The sequence below is a fragment of the Chrysemys picta genome, chromosome 1 (genome assembly GCF_011386835.1).
Source record: "Chrysemys picta bellii isolate R12L10 chromosome 1, ASM1138683v2, whole genome shotgun sequence".
In the NCBI taxonomy this organism is placed as follows: domain Eukaryota; kingdom Metazoa; phylum Chordata; order Testudines; family Emydidae; genus Chrysemys; species Chrysemys picta.
The window spans coordinates 168,491,908-168,506,043 of NC_088791.1; the positions used below are offsets into that span (position 1 = coordinate 168,491,908).

The window sequence follows — 14,136 nt, forward strand, 5'->3', positions numbered from 1 at the left end:
AATGCACTTAAGGCATAGATCAGTAATATATCTATCCAGAGGTGAGACTTCCATGAAACTAACGTTTAACAGACCACTGAAAATATCCGTGTGTATGAATCATAACAGAAATAACCAATTATGCTCAGATTTTGAACAGAGACCAAAACACTGAAGTCAAGTAGTGCACATTTCATTAGAGAAACTGTATAACCATTCACCTTTATAAATGAAGGATATGGGTTGGATGAAATGACCAGTTCAGACCAAGAATATTTCCATTAAACTCTGTAGTACCGTGGGTAATGCAAAGGAAAGGTTCCATAATTGTAGGAGGATCTAGGAGAATGCTACTTAGAAATGCATCTTATTTCAAGAGGTAAATTCACCACATAAAATAGAAATGACTGAAAGATTGTTTCCCGAAAAGGAGTCGGACGTACCTGAGAATTCCCTGATTGAGTGAAATTATATGGCTTGTGTTATGCAGAAAGTCAGACTAGATCATTATAATGGTTCCTTTAGGCCTTAAAATCTATTAAACTCCTTTTGCTCAGAAGCTCTTAAGAAAGACATTGACAAATGATTTAGAGAGTCACACAGTAAAGTATCCAAGAAAATCAGAGACAAATAAAACCACCTAGAAAGCTCATTGAGGAGAAGTAGAACTGTTAAAATGATGTATAGAATTTAAAAATCATTGTTTTATTTTTTATATTATACATTTCTATTAAAGCAAAGTTAGCTAATTGAGAGGTCTTTTTATATGCACTGGAATACAAGGGTATAGACAAATGATTGTAAGACAGAGTACTGACAAATGTCTTAATATTAAGTATTCCTAAAAGTCAAATATATCTCAATTGATTCTGGTGTTCTAGGGCACCATAATATTTGAGGTCTGTGCCTTTAAGAATTGTCTGCTTGGTAAAATATCAATTGAAAGCCTAACTTCCTGTTGACTAAAAAGTTCTGTAGGTTATCTAATATCTAAACAGAGCAGACATCCTTACCCCATTCTATCAGTACATATTTAATATTTTTTCTACTGTACAACAATAAATTGGGTGAGTTCTCTGCTTCTTTTCATAATATGCTAAAGAACAACTTTACATTAGGCAATCCTGATCTGTTATTTATAGATGTTTTTTTTAAATGCACCCATACAATGGTCAAACTTAATACCAATAAATTAACTCTATATAAGAATCCTGAAATCATCCCTCGCTCAGGCAAAAACCTGAACAAATGGATGAGCCAGACACCATAACCTGAATTTCAACAGACTCAGGCTGCACGAGACCAACAGGGGAAATTAATCTCCGAGTGAAGAGGATGCCACTGAGAATACCCACCCTTGAGAAGCTCAAATCCAGGAACCATTATAGCACTAGAACCCTCCACTGATCTCAGCTGTCGCTGGGGAGGAACGAAGGAAAGGTTCTCTCTGAGCAATGTCCCACTGGAAATGTCTTGAATTCTGTCCAGAATTAGAAGCCCAAGTGTAGTCACTGGAGAGCTACTCACGTTGTGGTTAAAACCACGGAACAGATGGAAAACTGCATTCTGCATCATGCATCTTGAGTGGTCTGGGGTTATGTCCGCCGGCCCCGCTCAGCCCACTGTCGGTCTGGAGTTCTGGCCGCCGGCCCCTTGCCAGCCGGGGTCTCGGCCACCAGCCCTGCTCAGCCCACTGGGATACCAGCCTGGGATACCAGCCACCAGCCCCGCTCACCTCTCTGCTGGTCTGGGGTTCCAGCTGCCCGGCCCCCTGCCAGCTGGGGTCCGGGCCTCTGGCCCTGCTCAGCCCTCCTGCCAGCCTGAGGTACCGGCAGCCAGCCCAGGGCTCTGCTCCTGGCCTGGTCCCAGCGCTCTGCAGCCCTTATAAAAAATTACACTACAATTAGCTTCAAAACTTGAAAACTTTAAAATGTTGTTTGTATATTACAGTAATCATTAAAAAATTTATGTTAATAAATACATGGGTTTGATTAAACAAAGTAGTTGTACTTATGTGCCTGTGCTTAATTTGTGTTTTCAATGATTTACCTTCTAAAAAAATCTTGCATATCTCACACCCCCAGAAAGTGCATCTCGCACCCCCAGGAGGTGCGTACACCCCAAGTTAAGAACCACTACACTAAACTGATAAGATCTGCATTTTAATTTAATTTTAAATTAAGCTTTTTAAACATTTTAAAAACCTTTACTTTACATACAACAATACTTTAGTTATACAAGATAGACTTATAGAGAGAGACCTTCTAAAAACGTTAAAATGTATTACTGGCACTTAAATTAGAGTGAATAAATAAAGACTTGGCACAGCGCTTCTGAAAGGTTGCCGACCCCTGGTCTACACTGCAATCAGAGGGGGTGTAGACATTCCTGAGCTAGCTTTAATCTAACTAGCTTGGGTACCACAGCAGTGAAGACATGGAGCCATGGGCTAGCTGACTGTGTACGTAACCAGGCTCCCTATTGGGCTTATACTCAGAGGGGGGGGGGTAGACCTGCTACGGGTCATGCTGCCATGGCTTCACTGCTAGCTCAGTAATGTCTGCACATGCTGCAATCACACCTGTGTGTATTGCAGACATATCCTGTGTGACTTTAGGAAAGTCATTGAGGGTGTCTGTGACAGTGCAGAGAATTGAACTCACACTCCCACAGCCGTGGCTGCTGCCCTAACCATTAGGCCATACTTCCTCTCTAAAGTACCATACAAGTGTCAGGCGTCATTCATGTATTTGTTGTGTATAAACACGTGGGGGGTAAATGTGTACATAAGGGGATGCGTGTCTGCACATCTGTTAGGGATGTATCTTGCAAGTGCTGTATCTTGCAAGTGCTGAATCTCTCAGGTGACAAGGTGTCTCTTTGAGCCACAACCCTGGTAGTGGCCTATGTGGAGGTTCCTTATGCACATGCAGCACTGGGCACAACTCTGCCCTATTTGCTTAAAGCCTTTCAGAACTGAGTTGAGCTTCCTGATTTCTCTTATGCCTACATCTAATGTAGCAAGTTTTGAGGGTGGACAAATTTGGACTGCTTATCCTCCTCTACACCTCTTAATCAATATGCAGTCCTACAAAGGCGTAATAAATGAAAAGACTGTGTGTACACAATAGTAATGAAAACAAAAGAACAGCAATAATGCGCCCGTACATAGAAAGCTATCGTTCTCAGCAAAACCAACATTTTTCTAACCAATATTTCCCGGTTTAGACATGGGAGCATCTCAGATCATCTGTTTTTACTAACTGACCCCCACATGCTCAGACCTTCTACATTTATGACAGCATTGTGGGTCATTGCAGCATTTATGAATTTCTGTATCTACAATTCTTCTAAAGAGCTCACCCACTGAGTCGAAGTCCCTAATAAAACCTACACACTCTATGGTATATTTCTCTCAGACAGTTTAATTTCATCTGTATGACAGCCTCCATTCCAGAATTTAGCCCAAAAGATTTTAAAAACCCTACATCCTAGTGAGTTACCATGACAACTCCGTATGTGACCTTCAGAATGTCAGATGCAGGTCCTAATTACATATAACAAATGCAATTTAGTTGCATCACAAAGAGAAATAGTTAAAGTCTCATTATAAAATATGTTTGTATCTGAGAGAGAAAGAAAATGTCAAATAAAAGGGTTATTTCAGTCACTGAAGTCAATAGTTTATGGGATTCCTTATAAAACATCAGATACAAAAAGCTCAGGATTGTTGTACCAGTAAAATAGTCCCATTCAGAGCTGTAATTCACATAATGAAGTTGTGATTAAATCCGTGTATTAATCTTTTTACACATTTACTTTAGAAAGTATATGAAAACTGCCCCTTTAAGAGCAATTTACTTACAACCAGATCATTGCACCTGCAGGTGGTGTCCACAAGCAATATTATCCAGTTATTCAGTTATTTATATGGTAGGTGGGTGTCCCCTATCTATCCATTACGCCAAGATACACAGCCATTCCTTGTTACAACCATTTAAATTTGATTTAAAACCTTTTGAATTGCCTCATATTTATCTACTCATTTCATCAGATAAACACTGGAGCAATGACAGAAGGGTGACAGAGTTTGTTCCTTTATGATTTACAGATAATCCCAAGGTGCGGTAATGTATCTCATAACCCTGGTAGGGAATCTTGGCATGGTGGTATTAATGCAGATGAATTCTCGCCTTCACTCCTGGGTGTACTTTTTCGTCAGTAACTCATCCCTTGTGGACACCTGTTGTTCCTCAACTATTACTCCCAAGATGTTGGTGAACTTCTTAGTGGAGAAAAAAGCTATTTCCTTCTCTGGCTGTATTACATCGTTTGTTTTCCTGTCTAGCTGTGCAACTTCAGAGTGCTTCCTTTTTGTGGCAACGTCATACAACCGTTATGTAGCACTAAATAACCCACTGCTTTATAGAATGGCCATATCCAGCAGACTGTATCAAGCTGGTAATCAGTTCGTGTATCATTGGATGCCTCCATGCCATGCTGCATATGAGTAGTATTTTTAATTGAGATTATCTTTCTGTGGCTCCTCAGACTCAATGGTCTCTTCAGGGATATCTGACACGTCCATCAACAAACTAATTATTTTTAGCTTCGGTGGCCCGATTCAGGTCTTCACTATTTCTAGCATCCTTGTCTCTTACATTTACATCCTCCCCACCACCCTGAGAATGAAATCAGCAGAGAGGAGATGGAAAGCTTTCTCCACCCATGCATCAGACCTGCTCTCTGTTTCGCTCTTTGTGTACATACAACTGAGTTCCAGCTACTCACTGGATTGTGACCTGGTGGGATTTTATATGATCCTAATCCCTGTTGAACCCTTTCAGTTACTGCCTGAGAAACAGGTGAAAGAGGCCATGAGAAAAGTGAGAGAGAAATATTTTTCCAATGAAAGAAGACAGTTTTTTTTTTAAATTATTCATTAAATTCCCCATAAAATTATCCATAAAGTAATGAAATAGTTAAAAAAATAAGGTAGTCTCTAGTTAAAATATTCAGCACTTATCTATTTCGCAAGAGGACCCAGGCTTTCAGAACATTCCTGATACTGGAAACATTTAATCTGTCCATCGGAAACTCTGTTTTAAAGGAGCATAACGAGTGATTATTTGGAAACGATGCTTTCATGGCACTCGTGTGAAAATGATGCTAAAACCCCCAAATAGGTAAAAAAGCCTAGTTTCCCTTTACAATACCAAAGTTAAAAAGAACTTCAATTATTTTAGGCGACAACATTTTGTTCTTCCAAATGCTCAGGAGACAGAGTGACAATCCTGAGACTGAAAGCCCTCTTTTTAATGCACAGAAATGTTCCAGAGCAGGTAGTGACTGTGCAGACATCCATGTGTATGAATCATCTTCAGAGTGAACAATTTGTGAGGGAAGGGAGGTTAGTAGGAGGGTAATGCAGTCTTCACATTGATTCAGTCCTTGACGTCTGTGCTCACAGAACCAATTAATGATAGCAACAATGCAGACATATCCACTGGGAACTGGGCTGAAAGCACCAACCCACGTAATATATACTGTTAAAAGGGCATCAGACTTTAGTGACTATAAGCCTGAGCTGGTGAGGCTAGTTTCTTCTAGGTAAGCATGAGGAATATGTAGGAAAATTAAGACTAGATGGGAGAGAGACTTGGATGAAACCGTATACAAGAGATGAATGGGGAGTAACATCCTGAATAGATATTTGAGCAAATAAGAACACTCTACAGAACAAAATGCCCACTTTAAAAAATGTTAATAGAAAATACTACATGTGGCACATGAGCAGCTGCATTAAACTAGAAATTTAGATTTATAAAATGTGGGGCTGAAATAGCTGCTTTCTGATGTGGGGATAGCGAGTAATGCGGGGGTACTTGAGATGGGTACCCCCCCCGCATAGTGAGTAATCCAGAACTTTCTTGATCTGGTGACAGGACTTTTCGAACCCAGGCTGCAGGTCTGGTGTTTGCATTTGTCACAAGTGCACCAGATTAGTTCAGCAGATATGTAGCTGGATAAAGGTTAAGGTGTTGCCTTGACTAGAGGGTGACTATAAAGGGAGCATGATGCCACACAAGGTAAGAGCAGGATACCATGAGCAAGAGACTAACTGAAAGAACTTGACGCATGCATGTTCATCCCCCAGCAAGTACAAAATCAGAGGCTTTCTAAAATTATTATTAAATATTTGCATTATAGTGGTGCCATGAGATCCTAATGAGGATTGGATCTCCATTATGCTAGACACTGTATAAACACATCAAAAGATATGGTCTGAAATTGGAATTTATTAGCCTACTGGTGAGAGTGATCAGGCTCTTATTAGAGGGTTTTTTCAAGTGGTTTGTAATGAAATTTTTTTTTTATGATAACCCATATAGGTTCCAGCATGGGGTGGTAGGTGGCAACTAGGGATGTGGTGTGTAAAACTCGTAGTGAAGAAAATGGGAGCTGCACAGCCAACTGACAGTACGATCCGATTCCATATGTTTGCTCTGTTAAGACAAGAGATTGCCTGTTAGGGAGTTGTTGCTTGTATAGGATTGAAGTAATTATTCAGTGAATGATGTTATCAAGGTATTGTTGGCAACATTTTGAAAAGGAAAAGTCACTTTTGACCTTCTCTGTGACTCTCTAAAAATACCTTTCATGAAGGTGAGCTCACTGAAATCTGAACCTTTGCTCTTCATTGTTGCTGACTGTTTTAACCTGCTGCCTCCTGTGTGCAGTTGCCTGATAGCACAGCTGCAGCATCAGAGGGGCTGGACTATTATGTTGCTGGGAGGATCAGAGGAAGCAACCAAGAATCTAGAACCTCCAACTGAGACAGTCAATGAAAGTCAGAGAAAATGAGGTGCTAATTTTATCCAGCCTTAATTCCACAAAAATGCTTAATAATCACTACATCCCTCTGGGTTTATTAATATCTTAAACTTAAACTATCCTGACTTTTTTCAAAGAATGTTAGTTCTCCAAATTTACAAGTTTTACTTTCACTGTTTAGGCATATATATTGCTCATTGTATGTATAATAAATAGACTTATGCTCTGATACATATTGATTGGTCTTTGACCTTGCTGCTGAACACAAGTGAAGGACTGAAGTCTCTCATGGGTTCCATTCTTGGGGTACAATATTAAGTGTAAACACACATCCAGATATTTTCAACCTCATTCTCAAAATAAGTGTTTTCTAAACCTCCAACACTCCTTTTCTCTCACCATAGGTGGAAACAATGAAGTCTTATGCTTTTCTGACTTTGCAGCCATTACATTTGTTTTTAAGTTGTACAAGTTAAGCAATGCTGTTAACATTGAAGGGAGAGTTTGCAGTACTGCCAACCTCAAGCATTCAAATATCACTAGTCAGATCCCAAAACATCATGAGATTGTTTGGTTTAAAAACTAGATTTAGAAAACCAAACAGGTAGGTTAGGATTAAAATTCAAAATGATCTGGACAAACTGGAGAAATGGTCTGAAGAAAATAGGAAGACATTCAATAAGGACAAATGCAAAGTACTCCACTTACAAACGAACAATCAGTTGCACACATACAAAATGGGAAATGAGTGCGTAGGAAGGAGTACTGCGGAAAGGGATCTGATGATCATAGTGGATAACAAGCTAAATATGAGTCAACAGTGTAACACTGCTGCAAAAAACCCAAACATTCTGGGATGAATTAGCAGGAGTGTTGTAAGCAAAACAGGAGAAGTAATTCTTCTGCTCTTTGCGCTGATTAGGCCTCAAATGGAGTATTGTGTCCAGTTCTGGGTGCCACATTTCAGGAAAGATGTGGACAAATTGGAAAGGGTCCAGAGAAAAGCAACAAAAATGATAACAGTCTAGAAAACATGACCTCTGAGGCAGGGGCGTAGCCAGGTTCTAACGTCAGGGGGAGCGAACACATAAAAAAAAGGCGCATCTGACATATCAAATTACTAATTACATACTTTTAAATTTGTTATACATATTTATTTTGTACTTAAAATAAAAACACAAAAATGATATTGTTTTATAAGTATGTGTGTTATTTTGCATTTAAAAAAGCGCCGACAAAAGGGCGAAGACAAAATGTTTAAAAAAAATGTGGGCCTCTTGGCTCTTGCAAGGGATTCACAAGACTGACTAATGCTGTAGCGGTAAGTGTTACAAGTGTACAGACGACGTTTCTACCACATTTGATTATGTGGTGGAAGCTACTGCCCGATACCAGGGGCTTTCCTCCCCCCATGCACCATACCCTCCACAACACCAGATTTGCTGTGTCACAAGCCCAAGGCTGGGTCCAAGCGGGGAGGGGGGGGGGGAAGAGGGGAGGGGGCGCCCCCCCCCCCACACTCCGCAAACCTCTCTGCCAGCTCGGGAGAGGCACCAGAGCTAAGCACTGCGAAGCTGGCCCAGCCCCTGCAGCCCCCACTCCCTGGCCTGTGCACACACTGTAGGAAAGGGATCAGCTGAGACCAGCTGGGGTGTGTGTGGGGGGCAACACCATCAGGGATCCGTCTCTCCAAAGCCCCAGCCTCAAATTGCAACCTCCTGGCAGGTGAGTGCTGTAAGGGGAAAGCCCCCAAAGTGGGGCAGGCAGCCTCTGAGGCGGGGGGCAAACTGGGAGCTTACCCCCCATGTGAAAAAAAGACTCCGTATTGTCTGGAGCCAACCGATTTCCACCTTTTTTAAATTAAAAGCTGCAAAGGAGAAGCAGATTGCTCACGCCAGACTCTCCCCTTCCCTGCGCGGCGTGGCGCGCAGCTGGAGTCCGGGCACAGCAGACCCAGGGGTGGGCTGGGGATGACCAGCCGCTGACTTGATCCTTTGGGCTTTGCCCCTGTTCTCAGCTCAGCGCCCGGATCCGCTCCAAGCTCCCAAGCGCCCTGGCTCGCAAAGGCAGCAGTACCCCCCCCTTAATGCAATCCCAATGCTGCCTCCCCAAGGGACCTGAGCCCCCAGGATCCCAATGAAAAGGGCTGGGGCTGGTTTGCTTTTGAAAGGCAAATTCTGCACAAAAAAAGCAAGCCCCACTGATGTGTCACTGAATGAAGGAGAAGCCTGGAGCACTAGCTCCGCACTTGGGCACACCTGGAGTGTCAGTGATCAGGCTTGCTGGCCTGGCCCCCAGCCCCCATGCTCAGCTCACGCTGCCTCGCACTCCTCAGGCCGGGGTCACCACCCAGACGGAGGCAGGGGCAGCGCAGCATCTCGCTGTGAGGGGGCCATTGCTCGCACGCACCCAGTGGGACAGCCCCTCTCATCTCTCCTGAGGGGGCTGCTCTGCAATCTGTGGCCCCTGGAAGCAGGCAGCACACAGGAGCAAGGGGGCGCACAGTCGCCTGCATGAGAGACACAATCAGACAGAGGTGGGCAGGGTCTGTTGGGGGTTCGCATGGGGGAGGCGGGGGAAAGGGGGTGGGGGGCTGCACTGGGAGACTCTCCAATGCAGCACCTAGCCACGCTGGCTCTATGCATCCGGAGGCCACTCGGGAAAAGGAGGCAGCAAGAGAGAGAGGCCGAGGAGGAGGTGCTCTTCCCCTCCCAGCTGGGTCTGCGAGTCCTTGATCTCGCAGAGTCTCAGCACTGCAGGCACCCAGCCCCCAGGTACTGGGCTGCAGTGCAAGCTAGAGGGGCTGATACAGAGAAGTCAGGACCAGTCAGAGCATTTCCCATGTCATCATGAAAACTCACTCCTGGAAAGTTGGGTGAGGTAATATGGGGGTGGGGGGAGGGTAATATATATCAAGGTGGGTGAGGTAATATATTTTATTGGACCAGCTTCTGTTGGTGAGAGAGACAAGCTTTTGAGCTTTCACAGAACTCTTCTTCAGGAAGAAGAGAGAACTCTGTGAAAACTCCAAAGCTTGTCTCTCTTTCTCACCAACAAAAGTTGCTCCCATAAAAGATATTACCTCACCCACCTTGTGGCTCTAATTTCCTGGGAACAACAGGATCACTAGCCCTTCCCTTAGGAGACAATTCAGGTTTCCCCCTCCTAACTCCCCCCCCAACATGGTGCCTGAACTTGTGTTTGCCAGAGCACATGGACTAAACACATACAACAGGAGATAGTTCCAGCCTTCCCTGGGAGACAATTCCATCCACCCCCCAAGGCAGAGATTGCACTGCTAGGAAGGTTTCCCCTGATAGCCTCAGTTCCCCTCTCCTACCCCCCTCACCCCATCCCTTCCCCACTGCCTCTTCTCTTCCACCCCCCACCCCCAAGAGGCAGTCACCCAGATGCCAGGGAGGGGGACTAAGCGCACTACATGGACATGGCCACTGTCTCTGAGAGGCAGGCGTCTCTGCCTGGGCAGGGAGGGCAAGCAGGGGGGGCACCACACCCCGCAGGAGACCAGGAGATGCCCCCTCCCGCCCACCATGCCCGTCTTGGTCCAGCTGCCCGGCAGGGGCTGGTACTCTCAGTCTCTCTGTGCTGCAGGGGATGTTTTTGGAGATGCCTCTGGCAGAGCCCCCTGCCAGATGCAGAGAGCCGGGTGGCAGCTGGAGGCCACCCCATACAGATGGCCACCCCGCCAGCAGCCAGCTCTCAGCACAGCCACCTGGGACGGGGTTTCAGTTCCGCCCCCCCCCCCAGCCACCCTCACCACAAGACCCCGTTTGAAATACACTTACCAGCTGGCTGCTACTGGCTGCCTTTAGTTGGGTGAGAGGTTAGGAGCTGCAGAGCCAGAGAAAGCACGCCTGCCACAAGAAGCAGGTAGGAGAAGGAGGTGGGGCTGCACCGCACCGGTGGGGTCGCTCAGCTCAGCCCCTGCTCCAGGAGCAGAGTTCCCCTCGCTTATTGGGTGGTGGCCAAAAGCCAGTTAAACAGCAGTCCCCTAGCTATCCTACTGCCCCTGCCCTGGCCGAACAGCTGATGGCTCGCGGCCCCCATGGGCCCCATAAACAGTTGACTGGTGGGTGGGTGCCCCTGCCCCCTATGGCTGGAGAAGCATGCCCAGGGGCGGCATGTTTGTAGAAATTTTGGTGGTGCCCAGAACCCGACCCCGCCCAAACTCCGGCTCCCACCTGCCCAAGGCTCTGGGAGGGAGTTTGGGTGAGGGAGGAGGTCTGGGGTGCAGGCCCTAGGCTGGGGCAGGGGAGCCCTGTGCTGCTGGAGGGTCCTGCTGGAAAATGAAAGGGTCTGAGGGGGAAGGGCAGGCTCAGAGTCAGTCTGCCCTGGAAGTGGAGATGGTGAGCACTAGGACCCTGCGGCAGCAGTTGCTGCCGGGAGGCAACATGAAGCTGCACACCAAAGAGACAGGGACACTCTGATCCCCGGCCGTGAAAGGCGAGCGGGGGGGCGGGGGCAGCAAGTCGGGGCCAGGGGACACTCGGGGAATACACCCCAAGTATTGCTGGAGCTGGGCCCCCGCCTCTCCTCCTCCCAGGAGCGGCCAGCTTGCTGGAGCTCAGCTCTTCCCCGTCCCGTCCCTGCTGCCGATCAGCTGGGAGACTGCTGATCAGCGGCAGGGAGGGGCGGGGCTATGCAGCACGCTGGGGGAAGAAGCTTGGCTGCTGCTGGCAGAGCCTGCCTTGCTGCAGGAGCCCAGCGCTGGCAGTGCCAAGCTTCAGAGAGGAGCGTGGGCCCCGCTGGCGCCACTGGCACCATGTTAACCCCTAATGCGCCACTTTTTGACAACATGCTTAGTGGGGTAGTGGCCGCTACCCCTGCTTCCCCCCTAGCTACGCTACAGCTCTGAGGGAAGATTTTAAAAATTGGGAAAGAGAAGACTGATAGGAGACATGATCACAGATTTCAAGTACATAAAAGGTCATAACAAGGAGGAGGAAGAAAAATTGTTCTTCTTAACCTCTGAGGATAGGACAAGAAACAGTGGGCTTAAATTGCAGCAAGGGAGGTTTAGGTTGGACATTAGGAAAAACTTCCTAACTATCAGGGTGGTTAAGCATTGGAATAAATTGCCTGGGGAGATTGTGGAATCTCCATCATTGGAGATTTTTAAGAGCAGGTTAGACGAACACCTGTCAGGGATGTTCTGGATAATACTTAGTCCTGCCATGAGCGCAGGGGACTGGACTAGATGACCTCTCGAGGTCCCTTCCAGTCCTACAATTCTATGATTTTTTTTTCTTTGCCTTCTGGTTTTTGAGCCTTTAAAGAATACTTAGGTCATGTTTTCATGTTTCTCTACAACCATGAGGCTAGAAATTTACCTTTTCTTAAAAAATGAAAGCTGAGATTTTTCCTATAATCAAATGCCTCCAGGATCTGGGGCTTCGAAAAACAGTAACATCTCAAGACTCATGATAAAATAACAAGTGCTGGCACCACTGCACTTGTACTAAAGGAAAATACACTGCTTTTTCCTGCCTGTAACCGAAAGGAGACTTCAGAAGGTTTGAATAATCTTCAGATAAAACATCCAAACTTTCGACTGCTTATTCAACCCAAACTTCTCCCCTTCTTGAGGTTCACCCTCCCCACATTTAAAGCGAGAGAGTCCTGTGGCACCTTAGGCCAGGTCTACACTAACCCCCTAATTCGAACTAAGGTACGGAACTTCAGCTACGTGAATAACGTAGCTGAAGTTCGAAGTACCTTAGTTCGAACTTACCTTGGTCCACACTCGGCAGGCAGGCTCCCCCGTCGACTCCGCGGTACTCCTCTCGCCGAGCTGGAGTACCGCAGTCGACGGTGAGCACTTCTGGGTTCGACTTATCGCGTCCAGACTAGACGCGATAAGTCGAACCCAGAAGTTCGATTGCTCGCCGCCGAACTACCGGGTAAGTGTAGCCAAGGCCTTATAGACTAACAGACATATTAGTCTATAAGGTGCCACAGGACTCTGTCACTTTTTACGGATCCAGACTAACATGGCTACCCCTCTGATACTTGACCCCACATTTAAAATTAACAATAACTTAAATCCTTGGATGTCAAATTGAATATTTAACCTTCAGATATGTAAGAAGTCCTTTAGAAAATAACTACTGTTTAATAGGAAGTTCTGAAAAATGACATTTAGGGCTTGTCTACATTACCCGCTGGATTGACAGGCAGCAATCGATCCAGCAGGAATCGATTTATCGCGTCTTGCAGTCAACTCACCTCAATGAAGAACCGTGGTGAGCAGATATAAGTATGTCAACTTCAGCTACATTATTCACGTAGCTGAAGTTGCGTAACTGAGGGCTGGTCCACACTAAGCCCCCAGTTCGAACTAAGATACGCAACTTCAGCTACATGAATAATGTAGCTGAAGTCGAAGTATCTTAGTTCGAACTTAAAGGTACTTACCGCGGGTCCACATGCAGCAGGCAGGCTCCCCCGTCGACTCCGCCTACTCCTCTCGCGGAGCAGGATTACCGGCGTCGGCGGCAAGCACTTCCGGGATCGATTTATCGCGTCTAGACAAGACGCGATAAATCGATCCCAGAAGATCAATTGCTTGCTGCCGAACCAGCGGGTAAGTATAGACGTACCCTTAGATCGATCCCCCCCTTCCTCCTCAGGGTAGACCAGATCTTAGAAACATTGCTGTATTTATCTTTTACAGTATATTCTTTTCTAGGGATTGTTAGGGCTAAGTGAAGCTGCAATGGCAAAAGCAACTTAAAAAACACCTCTTTTCTATTTTTCTTAAAAATTAAGAGACCTACAGTGGTGACTTATAAAGTTCCCCCATTGAGGACAAGGCATATTAATCTATATACAGTATATTCAAGTTAAGAGGAGGAAACAATAGTATCATACTGGTATATATGTTTCAAAGAGGTCTATTTGTACATTTTGTACCCAATTAATTGGTTGTATGCCCTATGCTAAGGTTTTTAACGTATCCCCAAGAGATGGTGGACCAGGAAGGGTCAGAAAGTTTCACTAATATGCCACTTGAAGAAAAGCCTTGGATGTTTTTTTTTTTAAATAAGGATTTAAAACTGGCTGGGGGGAATAATGGAGTGTGAAGAGGAAGTTTGTCTTAAAGCATTTTTTAAAAAAGACTTAAGAATATGTATATCAAACATTAGCTTATAATTTGAAATGGCACAAGATATTCATCTCCAGAAACAGAGGCTTATACTAGAAACACCATGTGCTCTAGCTAGCCCCTGGTGCAAGCAGTCACAACACATCACCTCAGTGCTCTAAAATCTTTGCTTCCATCATCAGGGGTTCATGTATAAA

The 14,136-nt window shown here is 45.4% G+C and overlaps 1 protein-coding gene across 2 annotated transcripts in view; it reads right to left on the reverse strand.

The window, feature by feature from the left end:
* GABRR3 (gamma-aminobutyric acid type A receptor subunit rho3) overlaps positions 1-10,983 on the reverse strand; it is a 93,895-nt gene extending 82,912 nt beyond the window's left edge. The window contains exon 1 of one of the 2 annotated variants that reach the window (XM_008166269.4): positions 10,620-10,983. The gene's annotated coding sequence lies outside the window, so the exon portion shown is untranslated. The remainder of the gene's footprint in view (positions 1-10,619) is intronic. The other variant, XM_065589376.1, reaches the window with a different exon arrangement.
* Positions 10,984-14,136: the final 3,153 nt, after the last annotated feature.